At 43.7% G+C, this 21,246-nt stretch overlaps 1 long non-coding RNA gene across 1 annotated transcript; it reads left to right on the forward strand.

The window, feature by feature from the left end:
- The first annotated feature begins 468 nt into the window (after positions 1–468).
- On the forward strand, positions 469–12,705 carry LOC125147025 (uncharacterized). The gene is made up of 3 exons (XR_007144966.1): positions 469–738; positions 7,603–7,738; positions 12,618–12,705. It is a non-coding gene; the product is annotated as an uncharacterized LOC125147025 (long non-coding RNA).
- The last annotated feature ends 8,541 nt before the right edge of the window (positions 12,706–21,246 follow it).

Consider the following 21,246-nt stretch of genomic DNA (forward strand, 5'->3'; position numbering starts at 1 on the left):
AATATAGTCTGTATCAACCTGGAAACTGAAGACAAAAACTGAAATTATCTATAATTATATCCATACCCATAGAGACATCATGCAAAATAATCTTCTGTTACGTAGGCACCGTTGCTGCTGTGGAATAAGCTGTATTTTAAAGACGTGGTGACTTTAAGTGGCTCTCACAAGGACGTTGGCTGGAATGGAGCATTAAAACAACTGTGATCTTCTGGCTCTGCCCCTGTGTCTGTTTCATAAACTGGCCTTGTCAAGATGAAAAATGTCATGCCATCCACAACCTGAAGAGGCATGTCTGCGAAAGGACAATAGGAACAGAGTCTGTCACTTCCCCTCATTTCATATACAGATGGATTATTTCTAGTACTTCTGGCCAGATTGTTTTGTTTCAACTCTACCTGTGACTGAGCTATGGGTGCTGCTGAAAATTTTACACCCATAATACAAGCATTCCCCCTCACGCAACAAGTCAGCACACAGTTTACAGATATTAATTACGGCGGTTTTCCTTTGTCATTGTACCTCTCTCTGACGTAAGTAAAGCCAGTGACTCAGAATTCTGGGCCCACATCATGGGGATGTGGCAGCACTAACAGAAAAATGAACAAGCCCGGAGATGGGAAAAATCTGTAAGAGGACTGATTTAAACGGGAGAAGCCATCTGTCACCAAAGACCTTTCTGCCCCCAGGCCCGCTGATATCAGTCAGAAAACAAGGTCACAAGGCTCCAGGACCAAGGTGAGTGAGACAATCATCAGGGTACAGAATTTGCCAAAACTTCCGTGACACAAATTCTCAGACTAGTCCTCAATAATTGAAATGGTCATGGGACACCTGGGTGGCTCAGTCGGTTGGGCATCCGACTTCGGCTCAGGTCACGATCTCACAGTTCGTGAGTTTGAGCCCCACACGGGGCTCTGGGCTGACAGCTCAGAACCTGGAGCCTGCTTCAGGTTTGGTGTCTCCCTCTCTCTCTAACGGTCCCCCACTTGAGCTCTGTCTCTCTCTCTCTCTTTCAAAAATAAATAATAAACATTAAAATTTTTAAAAAAGTATTAGAATAGTCACCTTTCACACTGAAATACTCACCTTGAAAGAAAACACATTTTCAGAGGAAGGGGGAGGAAGAGAGGAATGAGGAGTTTGTGTTTAATGGGGACAGAGTTCCTGTTGGGGAAGATGAGAAAGTTCTGGAGACAGATGGTGGTGATTGTACAACTATGTGTTTGTAGTTGATGCCGCTGAACTGTGTGCTTCAAACTGGTTAAAATGGTAAATTTTATGGCATGCATATTTTGCCACAGTAAAAAAAATTACAGAAAGAATCGTGAAACAAGAAATTGGCAGGTCATCAGGCCGATTTTTAGGAAGTCAGGAAGAAGTCAGGCTCCAGAATCAGACTGCCAGTGTCAAATCCGGGCTTCTAACCTCCAGCCTTCATAGCCCCAGGACATTAGGCAGATCACATAGTTGCTCAGGCTCAGTTTCCTCATCTGTAACACGGGTTCATTACAGCATGTGATTTGTCGGATTGCTGAGAGGAGTAAGTGAGGTAATCCGCATCAACTTCCAGGTACGAAATAAGTGCTCAGAATCCCTTAACTGTCATGTCAGCATCATTCCTACATCGTCCTTCTTGTTGACAAGTAAACCACTACCCCATGAGAGGCTTCCAGGAAGCCCTCAGGAGCCGGGAGTGTTACCACTACACATGTGAATCGACGGGAAATTTATCAAATGTCTGTTATAACGCAATGCTCCGCTAAGTGCTGGGGAAAGGAGAGCAAACCAAAAACACACCGTGTGCTCTGAAGAAGCTTACAGTCTCGCCGGGGAGACGAAGCCTTTACACGAAGCATTTCAACACTGCCGAGCAGGGAGCGCTGTCCCAGCCTTCCCCTGGGGTCACACCCGAGCAGACAGAAAGCCCTTTCATGAGTGGCCCACGGGGGCCACCCCTGGGCTCTGAAGGGTCCATTCTGCTGGGCCCTCACGGTCTTCTGGCTGGACGAAAAGTTACATTTACGTCAGACGGATTAACAGGAGAAAAAGTAAAATTTTATGATGTGTACCCAGGGGAGGCCCGATTGTGACATTGAGACCTGAGGAAATGACCAAGGCAGGTCATTGTCCTACATTTGAGACAAAGAGACCATAACTCTGTGAGGATTTGATAGGGCAAGAACAAAACAAGACAAAACTTTGGGCGTTTGGATTAGTAAGGAAGTCTAAACAGAATTTGGGTTGTGGTAGTAAATTAGCAAAAAGTGACAAGGGTGCATTGTTCATACGGCTCTCAATTTCCCATTTCTGGTGAAAAGGTTGTCTCCTCACCTCCTGGTACAAAGTACCTGTTACATGGGAGTTTAATTTCCTGCTTTCAGGGGGACACAGGGGCCTGAGTGTTCTTGCACGGACTGTCTCTTAAGTAACTTTTATTCAAAATACTCAACATGCCAGCATGGCACGCTTTGGGACGGCTGCCTTGGTCCCCGCAGCCCACATCCGGCGTCACCTCTTGCAAGTGCCCGAACCTCTCTGAGCCTCAGTTTCCCTGTAACTCAGATGGTGCTCAGACGGTGCTTTTGACAAAATTAATGAGAATTTAGGACAGGACTTAGCACAGATTAAGCCTTCAATACATATTACCTCATTTAATCAACAATCCAATGAGGCTTCCGTGTAGTCTCTATCTAGGGCAAGAAAGGCGAAATGAGTCCGTCAGAGTGCAGCTAGGACATGGCAGAGCCGGGATCCCAACCCCAGAGCAGCAGCCTCGGAAGCCTGTGGCCTTTCAATGATACCATAGCTTCCCGTGTGGTGTTAGTGCCACAGCGTTCTAAGAGTAATTCCTGCAGCAGCTTACGTGGTGGTTACGTCAGTAGAGTAATAGAAAACGCTTTGTGAACGAGAGAAAGGTAGGATGTTATTCAAACCAGTATGTAATTGGGGATTAGCTGCCAGTCGGTTTAAACACTTAGCATGCCTCATGTCCTTTCATCTTTACACCAACTCTGAGACGTGTTATTAAGCCCATTTCACAGCCGGTTAAACTGAAGCCTGGGGCGACCTAAAAACTTGTGGAATGTCACGAGGTTAGTAAGAGGAAGGGTTGGGATTTGAACTCACTTCTGTCTGCTGTGAAAGCCACTGTCCTGAATCCAAGAGAAGAGCTGTCTAGATGAGGGGGAAACCATGAACTCCTCACCAGTTTGTCGGACGAATAGCAGAGGCTGGGTCTGAAATAAGCAGAGGGAGCTCAGGAGTGTGGGTGGAACGCAGATAGAACACAGGAGGAGAGGAGACCAGGTAAACAGGACGGAAATGGGAAGCGAGAGTTCGGGCAGATGGAGAAGTGATTACCTAGGCATGACGAGCCTTTGTGTAGAGGAGCCTTTCACTGTCATCTTCCCTTTCTCCCCATGAGCCTGGGCAGGATGGTCCCTATTTTCAGACCTGTTTCTTTTTTTCTAAGAATCCAGTTGAACTTCTGTGACTAACTCCTGCCAGATAATGAATATCTGGGGTGATCCAGGAAGAGTTCATTGACCTCATCAAAGGAAATGGCTTCATCCTAAATCAAAATCGAACCTGACTCACTATGGAATCAATAATGGGCATGGCCAAAGCCATAATCATGTCCTTGAAGGCCAGAATCCCTGACACCACCCATTAACAGGACACTAGGGCAAAAGTTCAGGGATTTTACTAAGAGCCACTTTGAGAATATGCTTAAATAAAAGCCTCTATGAATATGTGATCTCATCTTTATAGACATAAGGCCTTTGAGAGAAAGTGAATAGCTTTTGAATATATTTAATTTTAATTAAATTGAATACCTAAATACAATTTATTGTAGAGTACAGGAAATACATGTATTTAAATGGAAATATTTGGAGATTTCTACTTTCTGGAAGGGCAAGTTATTAACCACTTATCTACAAGTCCTTCAAAGAAAAATCTTCCATTTGGCTAAGCTGTTTCAAAGGTTAGTCTCTGAACACACTTGAGGAGAAAGCAAAGTACCCTCTTCTCATCCTGATACTGAGTAGTAAGACAGGCTCCCTCCAGGGACTGCTGGACATTTGACCTCAGAAGTAGACCATATTCTTCGGGTGAATTCAAAAGGAAGTGGTGAGTGCCAGAGGGCTTTTATTTTTTTCCCAGACTTAGTCTCATTCCCCTGCAGGAACCGCCCCAGGAAAACCCCCAGTCTCCAGAAGATATATCCCTCTACTGGATCTATCTCAGCGATCCCAGTTGTTAAATATCATCAGACAACTAGCCCTTTCCATACTGGCACGTAAAAGATTGCCCTCTGTATAAGGACAAGTGACCCAGATGATTACCAGTGCTGAGAGGGTCAAAGCTTCCTTTGCCCACCCACGTGGTTGCCTTCAAAACAGTCAAATAATGTTTCCACCTGTTTCTTAGTTGTCTCTTCTGAGCAGTACCTTAAAATAATGGACTTGCTGATAAAGGCACAGATCCAGAAGATCTGAATTGTGAATCCAAGGCTTTCTAAGTCTATCCAGTGTGATTACAGGACTTCAGGTCAGTAGGACCAGGCAGGAGCAATTCAGAGTTTTGGGTTTTGGGTCTAGAATTGTTTGGTTCTACAGTATGATCACAAAGCAAACCGTTGTTCAATGAAACCCTTGTTTTTCTTACCACTGTAAAGTTCTGTTATATAAGTTGAGGTTCTGCTCTTGGAATCTTGAATGCGTGTCTTTGTATATGTTGGTTAAGTACATAAGCTAAATAACATAACATAACATAACAAATGTTCCTTTTAGGAGACTTTTCTACATCATATGAATTGGCTGAAGCATCTTTAAATGTAATTTCAGTGATATTTAAACTAAAGATGGTTATCTTTTCTTAGTTAATATCCCTGAGGCAAACATGAGCATTCTTCATATGTCCAAAAACCTCTTAACTATGCTCAAAGTTGGGTCATCATATATTTTTTAAAGAGTAACCACAATCTGTCCTTTCCTGAGCCTATTCTGTACTTATATAACTGTTCTCAAACAATGCACCACACTGTACTGGGCATGAAATGTGTGTAAAAGAATATTGCTTTGGATATGCCATTAGTCCCTAGGACCAAAACACAAGGACTGACCAAATAGGTTAGATCTATGAATTTGGGCTTCAGTATTGTCCTAATCAATGTCATCAACATTGAAAACTATGTATGAAACATATACATATACGTGTATGTATGGATGGATGCATGCATGTATAGTATGAACCAAATTGTCAGTACAACCCATTTTTTTCCATAGTGAGTTGAATCTTAGATACTTTGAAGAACCCCAATTTTTCAAAATCAAGGGGTATTTTTTTTTCAAAAGTTGTTTTAAAAGTATGCAGAGGAAAAAATGTTTGATAAAATCAGGAACCCTAACGTGAGAATTTGTTCATTCATTGCATGCCTATTACATGCCCAAACTACACTGCATGCTAGGAATATAAGATAAATGTGCTGTCCCTATTCTTGACGAGCTCTAAGACTAGATACCCACACATCCCACACAGGCTGGTAGGTCCTAACACCCAGTTATGGAGGAGCTATTCACTGGGAATGTGGAAGAAAAAGAGGAGTAAACCACAGTGGGTTAGGAAGACATCTCAAACTGGTCTGGCATCATCAAAGTATATAGAAATGAATTATACCCTAACCAGAGGATGGCCCTGGAAATCAGAGAACACAGTGCATTGGCCAGAATGGTGAAGGAGCCTTGGAAATGTGTAAAGCCAGCACCTTCATGTTAGTACTCAGGCATGAAGAGGTTAACTCATTCAACTTTATCTGAGTTAGAAATTTGGAGCATGTAGATGAGGTTCACCAAGAAATACAAGCAAATACATTTAACTGAGTTTAGGAGAGCCTTCACATTGGTATTTTGTAAACAGGTCTGTCCACTACAGAGGGATCAAAGGCAAAAAAGAAGTAAGTCCAAAAGAGATCTTTCCTAACTAAAGAGACCTTGAGTCCCAAAGTACCAAAATCAAGGGCTGAGACTTGGCCCTGTGTCATCTATGTCTATGGTAAATTCAGGGTCTCCAGGGCTCTCACAAGGAAAACCAAAGTTAATGGCTAAAAACAATATACATTTAGCCAAAAAAATGTATGTGGATCATTCATTTTTGCCTCAAACTATATAATCCCTAAAACACATTCATCAAAGTTTAGCAATTAGCTTAGCTAATAAAAAGGTTAGTCTTTTTGGGGAGCCTGGGTGGCTCAGTCGGTTAAGCATCAGACTTCAGCTCAGGTCATGATCTTGCGGTCCGTGAGTTTGAGCCCTGCATTGGGTTCTGTGCTGACAGCTCAGAGCCTGGAGCCCGCTTCAGATTCTGTGTTCCCCTCTCTCTCTGCCCCTCCCCTGCTCATGCTCTGTCTCTCTCTCTCTCTCTCTCTCTCTCTGTCTCTCTCAAAAATTAAAAAAAAACATAAAACATTTAAAAAGGTTAGTATTTTTAAACAATATTTTTTAAAGTTTATTTATTTGAGAGAGACAGAGACAGACAGAGAGAGCAGGGGAGGGACAGAGAGAGAGGGAGAGAGAATCCCAAACAGGGATTCTCTGACAGTGCAGAGCCTGATGTGGGGCTCAGTCCTAGGAACCGTGAGATCATTACCTGAGTTGAGATAAAGAGTCAGATGCTTAACCGACTGAGCCACCCAGGTGCCCCTAAACAATATTATTTAGTTATATGATTGTGTTCATTCATAACTTGTGGTAGATTGTTTTTAAAAGAGCTTGTCTTCATATATATATATATATATATATATATGTGTGTGTGTGTGTGTGTGTATATATATATATATGTATATGTGTGTATATATATATGTGTATATATATATATATGTATGTGTATCACATTGAATAATGTGATATCACATTGTGTATCACAGTGTGTATCACATTGAATAATGTGATATTCCCCTTCCCTCGACTATCCTTAGGGAAATTTGTATCATTGACTCATGCGGCCAGATGTCAGATGCTATTGTTTCCCTGGTAAAAGCTGTTTGAGATGTAGAGATAATATCTGAGATGAAATAAAACAGCCTGTGAAAGTCCAGGTCAAGGGTACAGGAACTTTCTCCTACAAATCTGGACTTAGAGCTTCTCTCAAAGACATGAAAGTTCTGAGAAGACCAGATCCCCATTTCCAAATGGAAACAACTGGGAAGAGCTGCCCCCTCTCACTAATATGAGCATTCTGCAGACCAAGATGGTCCTCCAAAATTAACATCACTGACCTGGCCCTGGAGACATTTGAGTTGGTGATGCCCGATAGAATCTTGTAGACTCTATTCCAGAGTTTCAGGAAGCATCACAGATACTTAAGGTTCTTATTCTTTAGAGAGGAATTTATTTTTATTACTTTGGAATAGATTCCATTGCCTTTGTGAAATACTTTAGTTCTTTGAATTTTAACCAGAAATTGGAATGCTGGCAGCTCTCATTTATATTAGCGAGCCGCTTTGTTCTGTTAATTTTACTTCGAACATACTGTAAAAAGTAGATTGGAGAAACTGTCATATCTGATTCCTAACACCAAATCCACAAATGTCCCTTCTAGGATCGTCAAGAAGGAAGGTTCACAGTGGCTTATTGACAAGATTGAAGAAAAACTCCTCAGAAATTAATAACAAGCACCTGACAGACATGCCTGCTATCTCCAATGCAAGACATCCCATGACGTTCAGTAATTAATGGTATGACCTACACATTATTGGGAAAATTAATGAGTACATATTTCAAGTGAAATCCATTTTGTAGATGAAAAATGTTTTGGTTCTACACCATTATCCTCAAATAGAGGTAAACCAAAACGTATGCATTGGTAGAGTCAGGAACCAGGAGTAAGATTCACATAACTAAGTATGGAGACAGTTACAGCCATTGCCATAACATTGATGATGCCCTCCCACGTCAGGTGAAGTTTTTCATGCCTTTAAGTTTTCGGTAAAATTGAGATCCTTGGGCAGAAGGAACCCTGAGTGTCGGGAAAAGCTCTAAGATTAAGAACCTCGAACTCCCTGTCATTTCTTTTCCTACCCGCATTTCAGAAAGAAAACGAACCAAAAAATCTTTGTATGGTAAGTGTTCTACTTAAAGGGTTGTGAAATTTTGTTCACTTTTCCCCATTGGGAGACACCCCTCCTTCTCTGGGATGTGCTCGGAGACATTGAAAACACAAATACATGATCATGTAGTTCCTACGTAGAAATCCTTAAAAGACAACTCAAGAAAAAATGCTAACATACAAGAGGATTGGGACTCCTTGAATATGCTCATGTGAAGGCACTAGAAAATGGAAATGCTCCTCTTCTGAGATAATTCCTATGGCATTTTGAGGCCTGTAACCAGACACACCTCCTACATAAGTTTCTCTTAAACAGAGAGGAACTTAGTTCACTCAAGCATTTTAATGACCTCAAATGGATTGCAAGAGCCTAGGGGATTTTTCTGAGTCATAAGAAAACTGCTCTTGGGCAAGAGAACCCTGCAAAATGATCAACCGTGAGATGAAGGCAACACCAAGTGAGAGAAGTGCTCACTATTTTCCAAGGTAGCAGCCTTTTATTGTCTGCACTTCCAAAGTCCATTTTGTGACTACAACACCTATCAATTACAGGGGTCATTTAAACTCCAAAGAGAGAAAAAGAATTGCACCTTGCTAGACAATTCCAAGGCCCAGAACTCTGATCACACATCAGGAAAGAACCATCCCCACCTTTATTGGAGGCACCAGAGTCACCTGGCAATAAGGACAATTGTGTGCTCCAAGGTATCTCCAAGGTATCTCCAAGGTATCTCCTTCGGTATCGCCCGAAGACTCCAAAAGTCCGGGTAGCTGGGCGCTCCCTCCTTTCCCGCATCTAGGAGAGGAAGGAGCAGATCAGAAAACTATCATTCGGTGCTGAAAACAAGAGTTGAAACAGAATTTCAAAAGGGAAAGGAGATACTGACTTAAGCAGACACTCCCAGAACCAAAAGGATGGGGCGACTTTGTGTGGTAGGCGAACGGTTTCTGTAGCAGTCAAGCCTGGGAGTGATCAGTCACGTGTGTACCCTCGTGTGTACCCTCAATAGTCAAGGGCCAAGACACTCAGCAGTTACTCAGTTGCTACCGAGGAAGTGTAGTACATTGGAAAGAGTCCGAGCTTTAGAGTCCGGAATACTTAAATCTAAATCCTGAGCCTGCTGCATCATCTCTGGCTTTATGCTTGGACTTTGCTTCTCCGCATCTCACCTTTCTCTTCTCTACCTGTCTGCTAATAATGTTTCTCTTTCAGGATTGTTATAAGGGTTGAGTGAGATAGTGTTGCCCAAAGTGCCAGGCACATAGTCGTCGCTCCATGGATGGTAACTATTACCAGGATTATTTTTCCTGCTAGTGAGGAAATGAGTCTCCTTGGTCTTTCTCCCTGTAGCATCCTTCTTGTAAAGTTCTCTACTCTCTTTGGGTTTATTTTTCCATCAAAGTCAAGCTCTGTTGTATCTCATGATAGCGGCGGAACAAAAGACCAGGAAGTATTAGGCAGTCTAAAAGTATACACATCTAATTGGGGGAGGCAAGTACCTAAAACATGGGTCTCACTGTATGGGTAATCAGATGATTTTCTTTTTCTTTAAAAGAAATGTCATTCTTTCTGAGATACAAAATGGGGCAGGCTCTGTTTGGATCAAGGCAAGAGAAGGATTTCTTGTACTCTCAGGATCAGAACTTGGGGTTTAGGGAAGAGCCTGATCCCAGACAGGACAGGAGTCCGCTGAAGACTTCTTAGGAACTCACCCCTTTGATAGGTCTGGGGGGAAGCGCGCACAGATCTGTATCCGGGTGGATATGAGGGCCTACGGGGAAGCGCACACAGGTCTGCATGGGGGTGGATACATGCATGAATTAACCAGCCAGCTCCCACAGAGCCCAGGCCCACATCGGTGCTCAGTGACAGCAGCTCGGAGGAACTGGGAAGGCTGGACTTCCTCTTCCAGCCCTTCACCCAGAGCGGGCAGCCACATTGCCCTGTTCCTGAAGCATCTTTGTTCACTGGATAACTGGATGGACCCAGGCTCCTGAATTTCCCTGTATCAGCGGTGGCACGTCACTACTTCAGCAGCCCTCCTGCAAGCAGACAAGGGCAGCACCAGCTTCCAGGCTTTCAATATTTCAACAGTGACACCATGTGGCAGGTGACGACAACCCAGGGCTCCCCAGTGGACCGGATAGATTTCTGGGTTTCCCTTCTTGATGTAAATCTTAGGAGTGAGTAGGACCCTGAGATTCTTGTGATCATGGGACAAGGATCCCAAAGGTGAAAGAAACATCTCTCATCAAAGGCAAGACGGGGGCTCAGTCACTTAATGTGGATAGGAAAAGAAACTGTGACCATATGTTGTACTCCGAACTGGACATGTTCCTTAGACAGGTGATGGTGGGTCCTCAGGGCTGCAGGACAGGTCCCTGCAGAGCATGGTGACAGAGGACAGGCTGTACTTCCTACAGGCATCACGGAATTGTGGTGAGGAGCGATAGTAGGCGAGGACACGAGGTGCCCTGAAAACAGATGCTGGCAAGTGACTGTGGCAGGCAGACCAGCAGGCAGCCGCGGAGAGCCCCGGTGGGGAGAAGACAGCTGCCCCCAGCTCCCCAGACATTGCAGTGCTGGGTGGCGCGAAAGGACAGTGACAAGAGAAAACAAGCCCCAGTCATCAAGGGCCGGGGGCAGGGCATACTGTTAAGACGAGGATCTCAGACATGGAGTCTGAATCGGGGACACACTTATGACAGCAAGCCCAGGTCCTGGTTCTGGGAATAGAAAATGAGAGACATTCATTCATTTATTCACTCAGCAAATATGGATTGAGACCTGCTCCATGCCAGATGCTATTCTAGACACCAGGCCTATAGCAGCAGACGAAATCCCTGCTCCCTGTGCATTTGCATTCTATCAGGGGTGATAGACTATAAATACGATAAATAAAGTATATAGCAGATGGTGATTAATGCAACGGAGAATGAGAAGGCAGGGAAGACAAGATAGGGTAGGATGGGGGGCAAGAGGAGGTGTTAGATGGGATGGCGGGGGAAGGCTAGAGGGAACCGGGCCTGGGAGGAACGAGGTGAAGAAGTGAGCCGTGTGGATATTGGGGAGCAAGGGGTCCAGAGTGTGGGGACAGAGCGAGCAATGCACAGAGGCAAGAGCAAAGTCAGTGTGTCCGCGCAAGGGCGGAGAGGCCGGCGTGGCTGGAGTGGAGCAGAGGTGTCACGTTGTGGGGGGATCTTCCTTGCACACCGTATCAGGGACTTGGCTTTCACTGTGAGTGGGGTGGGGGCCACTGGAGGGCTCTGGGCAGAGGCATTGAGTGAGGCCGTGGGGGAGAAGCAGAAGACAGGCTGGCAGCGGGGAGAATGCGTGTGTTCGCCACGAAATGGGTGAAAAGTGGCGAGGTTCTGTATGTATCTGAAGGTGGCACTGCCACGTGTCCGGATCAGTTGGTTGTGACGTCTGAGAGAAGAGAAAAGCCACAGCGTGCCCCCAGGAATACTGGCCCGATCCGGAGTAGGTCAGGCCAGCCTGGGCAGGCGTATCACATGGTCATCCCCCCGAAACCCACCCAGAGAATAGTCGCCTGGAAGCAGGTGGTTGACGCTGGTCCCAAACTGTGAGGATGGAAGACAGCAAAGAAAATCAAGTGATCACCACACCTTCATTTCAGATCCTGTAAGGCCAAGAGAGCTCTGCCCCCAGGTTACACCTGCTCCTTGGGGCGGCACCAACGTCTCCTGAGGCTAGCAGCACATAAGGGTCAGGTTGAACTGTTTTGCTCACTCTTACTAGAACAGAGGAATAAATATGTTTAAACACAGAGTGGGAATGCATGCTTTCTGAGGGTGCATGAGCACCTGACAAGAACGACCTCGTTTGCCTTCTCCATCCAGCCATAAATCAGCGATCTTAAGCGGCCAGCACACCGATGCCTTGCATCATGCTTCAGACACGCATAACGGCTGAATTCTCCTTCACACAGGCATGCTTGTCGAGCCCGCTCCCCACCTCGGTCCTGTGCCCCGTCCATCAGCCAAGCCATTTTTAGCGTGTTCGTGTCTAGTGTCTCCATCCCTCTCTGCCACCTCCCTTCCTGAAAACGAACAGACCAGTACAGCCCCAGGTCTGGCGCAAATTCGGCCCCTTTTTCGAGACCCTGTAGCTCGCTTCTCCTTTCATGCTTTGTAGGTGCTTAGCATCCATCCCTATCTCTGCCCTGGAGTGTTCCCTTTAATGGGAATGCTCTTGAAAACAGCCCTGCGGAAAAATTCTTTATATGGGCTCATTGTAGGTGACACCCCACTACTTTGCAGAATAAAGCGGCTCTCCTAAAAGCTCTCCTCCCATCACCCTAACACACACACACACACACACACACACACACACACACACACATTCGTATATCCCTCACGTCTGGTAGCTTGTGAAATCAGACCTCCCACCCACCAACTCATTTTGACATCTACATTACAGCTACAATTCCCTCACAGGAACGGTCACCTCTGAGAAGCTCAAGATTCTCCCTGCTATGTCTTTGCAGATGCCGAAAAGGTGGATCAATTCATGCTTTGCTCTTGAACTCCCTGGGGACGCTCTTGCAACTATATTGGTATTCTCTGTGCTTTCGGGTATGGTAAGTAGTCACCCTGTTATATCCAGAGGTTTATTTTTAATGAAATGCTGACAATTTAGCATGCCCCCTGCATAACTGCTTTCGAGGCTGCCTGTCAAGAGTGACAGCGATTCAAGAAAGCATGGGAAATAATCCACCAGTTACCAGTCCGGTCTCAACTTTTCTTACAAATTGCTATACCCTTGCAACTAATTTTAGCTGGCAATAGAAGATCAATACAAATAACAAGAGATGGTTTAATCTCTTCAGGTGAGTTGTAACCCAACATCACTGCACATGTGATACACACGTTCCTTGCAAACACACTGCAACATGTGAGAAGTTCCAGAAAGGAAAATGCGGAGCATGAACAAAACAGTTTTGGGGAAACTACGGGCAAAAACACAGTGTCCCTCGCGGGCATAGGTGCCCCTGACACCTGTGTGGTCAAGTCAGATTTGGGTGACCCATCTTATTAAACCATGCGTGCAGCCACCCGGCCCTTCTCAACTGCCGTCAGAAGTAGCAGGTGACTCGGGCTGAGCGTTGAAGCTGGCTGCCGGTTCTGATTTGCTGGGAACAGTCCTGCGTCAATGCTGGTCAGAAGGCAGCAGCTGTCATGTGACCTTCTTCCCCACGCTAGCAAAATGTGCTTCTCTGCTGTAATGACCCAGGAAGAGACTGTGTGGGCTCAGTCACTGGTCCTGGAGTCTGGAAAACCCAGCAGCCATTGTTCCCAATGGATAGATACTTTTTTTTTTTTCTGGTGCCATCAAGATTGTATATGGAGCTAAATACTTTGCCGTCACATTTCCCATGACTTTCGCATCCTGCCATTGGCCTAAGAATATTTCAGAAAATTGTGAAAAAGTAGTTTGAAGATTAGTGAAATAAGCAGGATGCAAAAGGGCAGATATTGTTTGATTCCCGTTATATGAGGTGCATAGAATGGGAAAATCCATAGAGATGGAAAGCAGGATGGAAATTGCCAGGGGCTGAGAGGAAGGTGGTGGCAAGTTATTGTTTACTGGGTACAGAGTTTCTGTTGAAGGGCAGAATTTTGGAACTAGACAGTGGTGACGACTGCATTACATAATGAGTATAATGAATACCACTGCAGCCTACACTTAAAATGATTATGATGGCAAATTTTATGTTATATATATATATATATATATATATATATATATATATATATAGACTCCACTAAAAAAATACCCTGAAAAGGATAGTCTGAAGACATTAAGGTAAGATTTTCCCCTCCTACTCAATGAACAGCGGCTTTCTCTCCTGCCTCCCCAAACTAAATTATTAAAGAGTTTGTATCATTATGCTGGAAAGGTTCATAGGCTCATCTCATCAGATGATGAAGGCCTTTATGGGCCCCCTGATGGGCTGGGAGCAAAGGTGGCTCAGAAATTTCCTCAGGATACAAATTTTATATGTATAAATTGTTTAGCACCACAGGCTTCTAATGGAAAAGACCAGTTATTTGGTCAACCCATCCACATCTGTGATACCTTTTTCTAGAGGACGCCACTTTTAAATGAGTCTTCTGGTGCTTACCCATAAATCTCTAAATAGTATGCTTTTTTTTAAAGTTTATTTATATATTTTAAGAGTAACCGAGACAGCACAAGCGGGGGAGAGGCAGAGAGAGAGGGAGAGAGAGAGAATCCCAAGCAGGCTCCACACTGTCAGCACAGAGCCCAACGTGGGGCTCAAACCCACAAAGCTGTGAGATCAGGACCTGAGCCAAAACCAAGAGTCCGAGGCTTAAAAGACTGAGCCACCCAGGAGCCCCTCTAAATAGTACACTTAATGTGACATTTCATGGTGTATCATCTGTAATGATTATCTGTAACTTCCTGCTGTGATAGATGGATGATTGTGCCTTGTACCACATCCTCTGCCCTCGGCCTCCCAATATAACACCATCAATGGGTGACTAAACACCTCCACGTCTTATCCAGACACACAGTCCTCTTGGCTCCCCATTTGGGAGCTGGTGACACCAGTGGATTCCCTCTTCCCTTCGCTGCCCACTCCCCCATTCACCCTTGACATCTGTCAAATTTTTCTTTCATGTAGTCAGTCTTTCCTCTAGCTTTTCTTTCGTGTAGTTACGGTGGTTATGTCTTTCGTGATTTCTTTGCAAGCTGATTGTAGAGGTCAACACCCATTGATGGTGTTTACGTTATTGTAATCACGTAATTCTTGTCCTCTGCAGAGACCCGGGTGTGCCATGAGTATTCTTCTTTCTCCAGGATTGTAATGCCATAACCCCTGTGATACTTGGAGAATAATTCTAAAATTTAGTTCAAGTGGATTCTCCTGCTTTATATCTGCCAATTCTAAAAGTCACAGCACAGTTAGTTAACTGCAGTTTGGGATTAAAACTGTCTTAGGGAGATTGGGTGCTTGGTTGTTGTTGTTCACTGGAGTGTCTGAGAGCCTTACCTTTTTCCCTTGCATTTTGTGCCCTAATCACTTCCCAGGATTTTTCAACGTTTCATTTCTGTTATCTATTCCATCTTGCTCTCTTTATTCTAAGGACATACCTTGCAGAGCCCTCCGTGTTTCTTCTCCTCTGTAAACCAGTTGTTTTCTGAGCCTGCTGCAAAAATGCCCTTCCCTGAGCTCAGCACATGTCCACCATTTGTCTGTTTGAAGTTTGTACCTATTTACTACATTTAGCACTACTTCCTCTGGGATCATTTGTTTCTGGGTTTGTTTGGTTGTTTTTCTTCTCGGAGTGTAGACAGAGGTCTTTATTTTATGTTTCCACATGTCCTAAGTATCTCTAAGACACCTGATGGTCTACTCTTTTAAAACGGAGCAGTCAACAGGTCACGATCCCGCGGTCCGTGGGTTCGAGCCCCGCGTCGGGCTCTGGGCTGATGGCTCAGAGCCTGGAGCCTGTTTCCGATTCTGTGTCTCCCTCTCTCTCTGCCCCTCCCCCGTTCATGCTCTGTCTCTCTCTGTCCCAAAAATAAATTAAAAACGTTGAAAAAAAATTTTTTTAAAATAATAAAATGGAGCAGTCAAGTCCCTGTGGACGCAGGGGGCCTTACTGGTTGGCAAGATTCGCTTTAGGATAAGAGACCCGGAGAATCCCTGATGGCCAGAATGGGGGGTTGGTGTATATATCCACAGTGGTACCCTGTTTCTCCCTAGAAACTTAAATCACTTATTTAAAGAAAAATTGACTTTGTTGTTGTTGTTGTCCAGGGCTGTGAAGTCCTTCCCTGAGCACCTTAGGTGAAACAACCCCCACCCCTGGCGACTCTCCAGTTTATTAAGTTATTGTATTTCCCTCCTGACTCTTACTACCCTCAAAACTATCTAACTGGTCTACTTGCTCATACCTTATTTCTCCGTCTAGAAGATAAAGTCCATGAGAAAACAGCTCGTTTCTTTCTAGTTCACTGTTGCATCCTTAGTTCCTAGAACAGTATCTGACACATAGTAGGTGCTCAGTAAGTGTTGCTTGAATTAATGAATCAATTATTGATAAATAAAAACGGGATGTCTGGACTACTATAATCTCAAGAACAAAAATTACAAAAATTTACAAAATGGGGGGGGGGGTGGAGTTGCTTGATGTCATAGAAAATGGCGCCTACCTGCTACTTTGTGATATTTCTTTCTGAAACCAGAAAAGGGCTAATCCTCGGGCCCCAAATCAAAAAAAAATGAAAGCTTCTGGTTGGATGTCAACACTGCCAGTCGTCTCATAAGGGTGGGTCATCTCTTCTTAAAGTAAGTAGAGCCCAAAACCCATAGCCCGCTCAGTCCTCAGAGTTTCACCTTGAAAGAAACTCTCTTTATCCACCCCACTTAAGACACTATTGGGGCTTTTGAAACAATTCAAGAAGGAAAGCTTCACCAGCAGAAGGCTGAAGAATAGGTACTGGGATAATAGGATTCGCTGGGGTAGAAAATGTTCAGAATTTTGTGGAAAGACTTTTGAATTAAGAGTGCCTCTTAGAATGTGAACTTTTTGGAGTGCTTGGGTGGCTCAGTCGGTCAAGCGTCTGACTTCAGCTCAGGTCATGACTCACGGTCTGTGAGTTCAAGCCCCGTGTCGGGCTCTGCGCTGACAGCTCAGAGCCTGGAGCCTGTTTCAGATTCTGTGTCTCCCTCTCTCTGCCCCTCCCCTGCTCATACTTTGTCTCTCTCTGTCTCAAAAATAAATAAAAAAATTTTTTAAAAAGAGAATGTGAATTTTTCACTAACTGCTTTATAAAAATAAGTACAGGTTGTCCCCGCCATCCGTAAGTAGAACGTTCTTTCAAAAGCTTTCCTTATTGAAAGGATGTAAAACAGCAAAGCAATGACCATTAATTTACATGGAAACATTTTTGAGCATTCTTGAGCATTCCCAGACCACACAGTAATAACCTCTTTTAGGTTTCTCTGATATCTTAGGACACATCCAGCTAATGGACGGACAAAATAAGTCAAGATAAATCACAGGTGCTCACAGACAAAAGTTCACAGGTATGAAGCCTTGGTACCAAGATGTTGAGCTGAGTTCCTGGGGAAGGAGCTTGGTGGGACCACTCTTGCTGCTCAGAGTACATGTTGTCTCTGTAATGACCCACCGCAAAACAAATGCCCAACGCTCTTTTCATTCTTTGCTTTTTTTTTTTTTTTTTTTTTTTTTTTTGGTAAAAGTGAAAGTCCTCTTTGGATTCTTTTCATCAGTGCAGACAGGCACTAATGTAGGTCTTTTGTAAAAGCGATGTTCAAGTACCTTGAACTTCCAATAAGTGGGAGATACCTGTGTTTATTTACAGACCAGGCACAGAGAAACAGCTTTTCTCTGACCTCTTGCCAAGTTTTCCCCTGAACCACTGGCTGACCCATTTAATGAGACTAGTTGTAAGGATACCGAATGACTGGAAGGCAATCATCTTCTGATAGGGAAAGTGACAACTAATATGGTTCATTGTGGCCCAGGTTGCTTTGACTCCCTGCACACAAGTTTTATTCCAGGAAACAGCCCTCTTTATGTTCAGTTCAAACATGTATTGATTGCGGTTATGCAGTCTCTTTTCCATTCCCACAACTATCTTGGGTTTTTCATTTCCTGTTTCCACTTTAAGGGGCTCTTTAATACCACTTGATTACGTGTTTACCTCCTAAACACCCCCAAAGAGCAACATCTTTTTAAAAATCCCCCAGTTAAACTGTGGTTTGCCTCCTAAATGTGATTACCTCCTAAATACCCCAAAGAGTAACATTTTTCTAACCACCCCCCCCCCCAGTTAAACTGTGTACATCTAGACAATGGAATATCATTCAGCACTAAAAAGAAATGAGCCATGAAAAGACATAGAGGAACATTTTATAAAGCAAAGTAAGCCAATCTGAAAAGGCTACATACCGTGTGATATTCCAGAAAAGGCAAAACTATGCAGACGGCGAAAGGATCAGTGGTTGCCAGGGGTTAGGGAGGAGGGAGTGTTGAATAGATGGAGCACAAAGGATTTTTAAGGCAGTAAAAATACTCTCTATATAATACCATAGTGATAGATACATCTTATACATTTGTTCAGACTAACAGACGGTACTCCACCAAGAGTGACCTTCATGTAAACCATGGACTTCGGGTGATAATGATGTGTCACTGGAGATTCCTGGATTGTACCAAATGTACCCCTTTTGTGCTAGGATGTCGACAGTAGGGGAAGCTATGCATGTGTGGGGTCAGGGGAAAGCTCTACCTTCTGTTCGATTTTGCTGTGAACTACAGCTGTTCTAAACAAACTAGTGTATTAAAAAAATCCCCAGTTCTCTCTAAGTAATCCTACAGTATGATTGTATGTAGATGTTTAGAACATAGCAGCGAGGGAAAATATTACCTATAATTCCATTTTTCATTTCTTTCTGATTCATCTTCCTTCTGTAGAGACACGCAAATGCATTGCAGATACGCACTTGTGCATGCTGAGGCTCGTACTTCCCAGTGTTCCCTGCCGAGAGCCAGACCGTGGAATGCACGGTTGCGACTAAATTTGTAATTCTAAACTCCAGGCCAATGAACCTACAAGTACAAAATGTACTTGTAAACCACTGACATCTGATGAGTTACTATGCAGGCCCAACCTTTCAAATGTGAAAAACCTTTGAACTAGGAAAAAAAATTAGTTGCTTAAGGCAGTGATTAATCAATGAGCCAACTATCCCCAAAGCCCACGATGTTACCAGGTAAATAAATAAGCACTAGAAATTGGAAAAGGGTGTACCTGTTTTTACCCTGTGAGCTGAGACACAGCCAAGAGTCAACAGCACCAAGTGCTGGGACTCACACACCCTACTGGCAGACACTGAACACAAAAGCCGTGTTTCTTCAGTACGATATTCTGTCTGCTTAATGGAGAAAGACATTTCCCTAAATTTCACACAACCAGAAACCGGCACTGCAAGCTGGATATTGCTGCATTTGCATCACTGATCCTGCATGTGGAATTTCCAACGCAACTCCCCCATCCCTCTTGCTCTGACTTCTCGTCTGATTGGCTCCGGGATCAGCCATGTGGAGCCTGAGGCCAAGCTGCCAGGCTGGTGCATAGCAGGGTTTTCTGGGTTTGCAACAAAGTAACTCCACAGTATACTTGCGTGGGCCCTGGAAGAAGGACCTGTTTCTTCCAGATAAAGGTGGACGTGGACGCTCCAAGGTCATGTGACAGATTAAGGACGAACCTCTAGATTTCTTTCCTGGCACCTGTATTCCACACCCACTTACAATTCAGGAGATTTCCTTAGGTTCACCTAGTTGTAAGAGGTAAAAACTCACTCAGTACCTCTGGTAATTGTGCGTAGGAATGAACAGGGATGTGGGTCCACAGAGTAGAACTTCCGTCACAGCTTAGAAAATCAGGGAAGTGTGAACAGCCTCAGAAGAACAAAAACTGGAGCATCTGGAGATTTCTGATGCAAGGATATTGGATAAGCAGTCTGATTCAACTAGGAAAAGAAACTACAAATCCTCTCTCTAGAATCCCTTCCCCAAAACTTGGATCTCAAAGAACTCCTGTGAACTCAAAGTAAAAAAAAAAAAAAAAAAAAAATCACAACACAAAGAAGACATCATTAGTGACACTAGCAAAAATGTAGAACCACTGGAACTTTCTATTTTGGTGGAATGTAACAATGGTACTGTTAATTTCACTCGGGAATTTACCCATGAGTAAAGAAAACATGTGTGCCCTGAAAGAGTTGGATTCAAATGTTCAGCGCAGTTGATTCCTAATAGTCCCAAACTGGAAATAGCTCAAGTATCCTCTGAACAGATTAATGGGTAAACAAATTTTGATATAACTACACAATGGAACACTACTTAGCAATAAAAAAAAAAGAAATGAATTACTGATAAATGCAATCATATTATACTTAGTGAGAGAAGCCAGAAAAAAGAATACGTTCTGTATGATTCCCTTTGTGTGAAATTCTAGATCAGGCAAAACCAACAGTCTATCAGATAGCAGAACAGAGCTTGTTCTAGGCAGGGGGTCGGTGGGGAATTAGCTGCAGTTCGACCAGGGACATTTTGGTGTGATGGAAATATTCTGTATCAAGATTGTGGTGGTGATTGCACAGGTACCTACATTTTCCAAAACTTATCAAATGATATGCTTACAATGCGTTTTATTTGCATTTTATTATATGCAAACATACCGCCATAACAGTATTTTTATTATTTTTTTTCAACGTTTTTTATTTATTTTTGGGACAGAGAGAGACAGAGCATGAACGGGGGAGGGGCAGAGAGAGAGGGAGACCCAGAATCAGAAACAGACTCCAGGCTCCGAGCCATCAGCCCTGAGCCTGACGCAGGGCTCGAACTCACGGACCGCGAGATCGTGACCTGGCTGAAGTCGGACGCTTAACCGACTGCGCCACCCAGGCGCCCCAACAGTATTTTTAAAAAGAAAATAAATAAAGGGCACCTGGGTGGCTCAGTCGGTTGAGCATCTGACTCTTGATTTCGGCTCAAGTCATGATCTCGAAGTTCGTGAGTTCGAGCCCGCATCAGGCTCTGTGCTGACTGTCCGCTTGCATGTGCGCTCTCTCTCTCTCTCTCTCTCTCTGTCTCTCAAAATAAACAGAAAAAAGTAAAAATGTTTTCAGATGAAGAAAAGTTAATTATTTTATACTTCTGAGATAAGATATTGATGAGCACTTTGTTTTCTTTCAGACTGATCACAGGTATTTGAGTTTGGGGCAAGAAAAACTAGTTTTGTGTTGGGGTCACTGTTTTATCTCTTTGCTATTTAATGTTGAGATTAGTGGCCTTTGATGTCAATTATTCTCATGAAAGGAATAAGCCATTCCCTCAATAAACTAGACATTAACCTCTTTGCTCTCAATTTTTTTCCCTATTAATTTTTAGCTTTAGGGTACAAAACAGCACAACACAAATTATGAGTACAGTTCCTTGAGCAAAGAGAAGCTATGTATTTTCCAATTAAAAATATGTATTATAGAGTCATTCAGACTGCAATGTGGGTTTTTAAGGAGGTGGCATTTTTTTCTCTTTAATATGCTT

This window comes from Prionailurus viverrinus, chromosome D1 (genome assembly GCF_022837055.1).
Source record: "Prionailurus viverrinus isolate Anna chromosome D1, UM_Priviv_1.0, whole genome shotgun sequence".
Taxonomy (NCBI): Eukaryota; Metazoa; Chordata; class Mammalia; order Carnivora; family Felidae; genus Prionailurus; species Prionailurus viverrinus.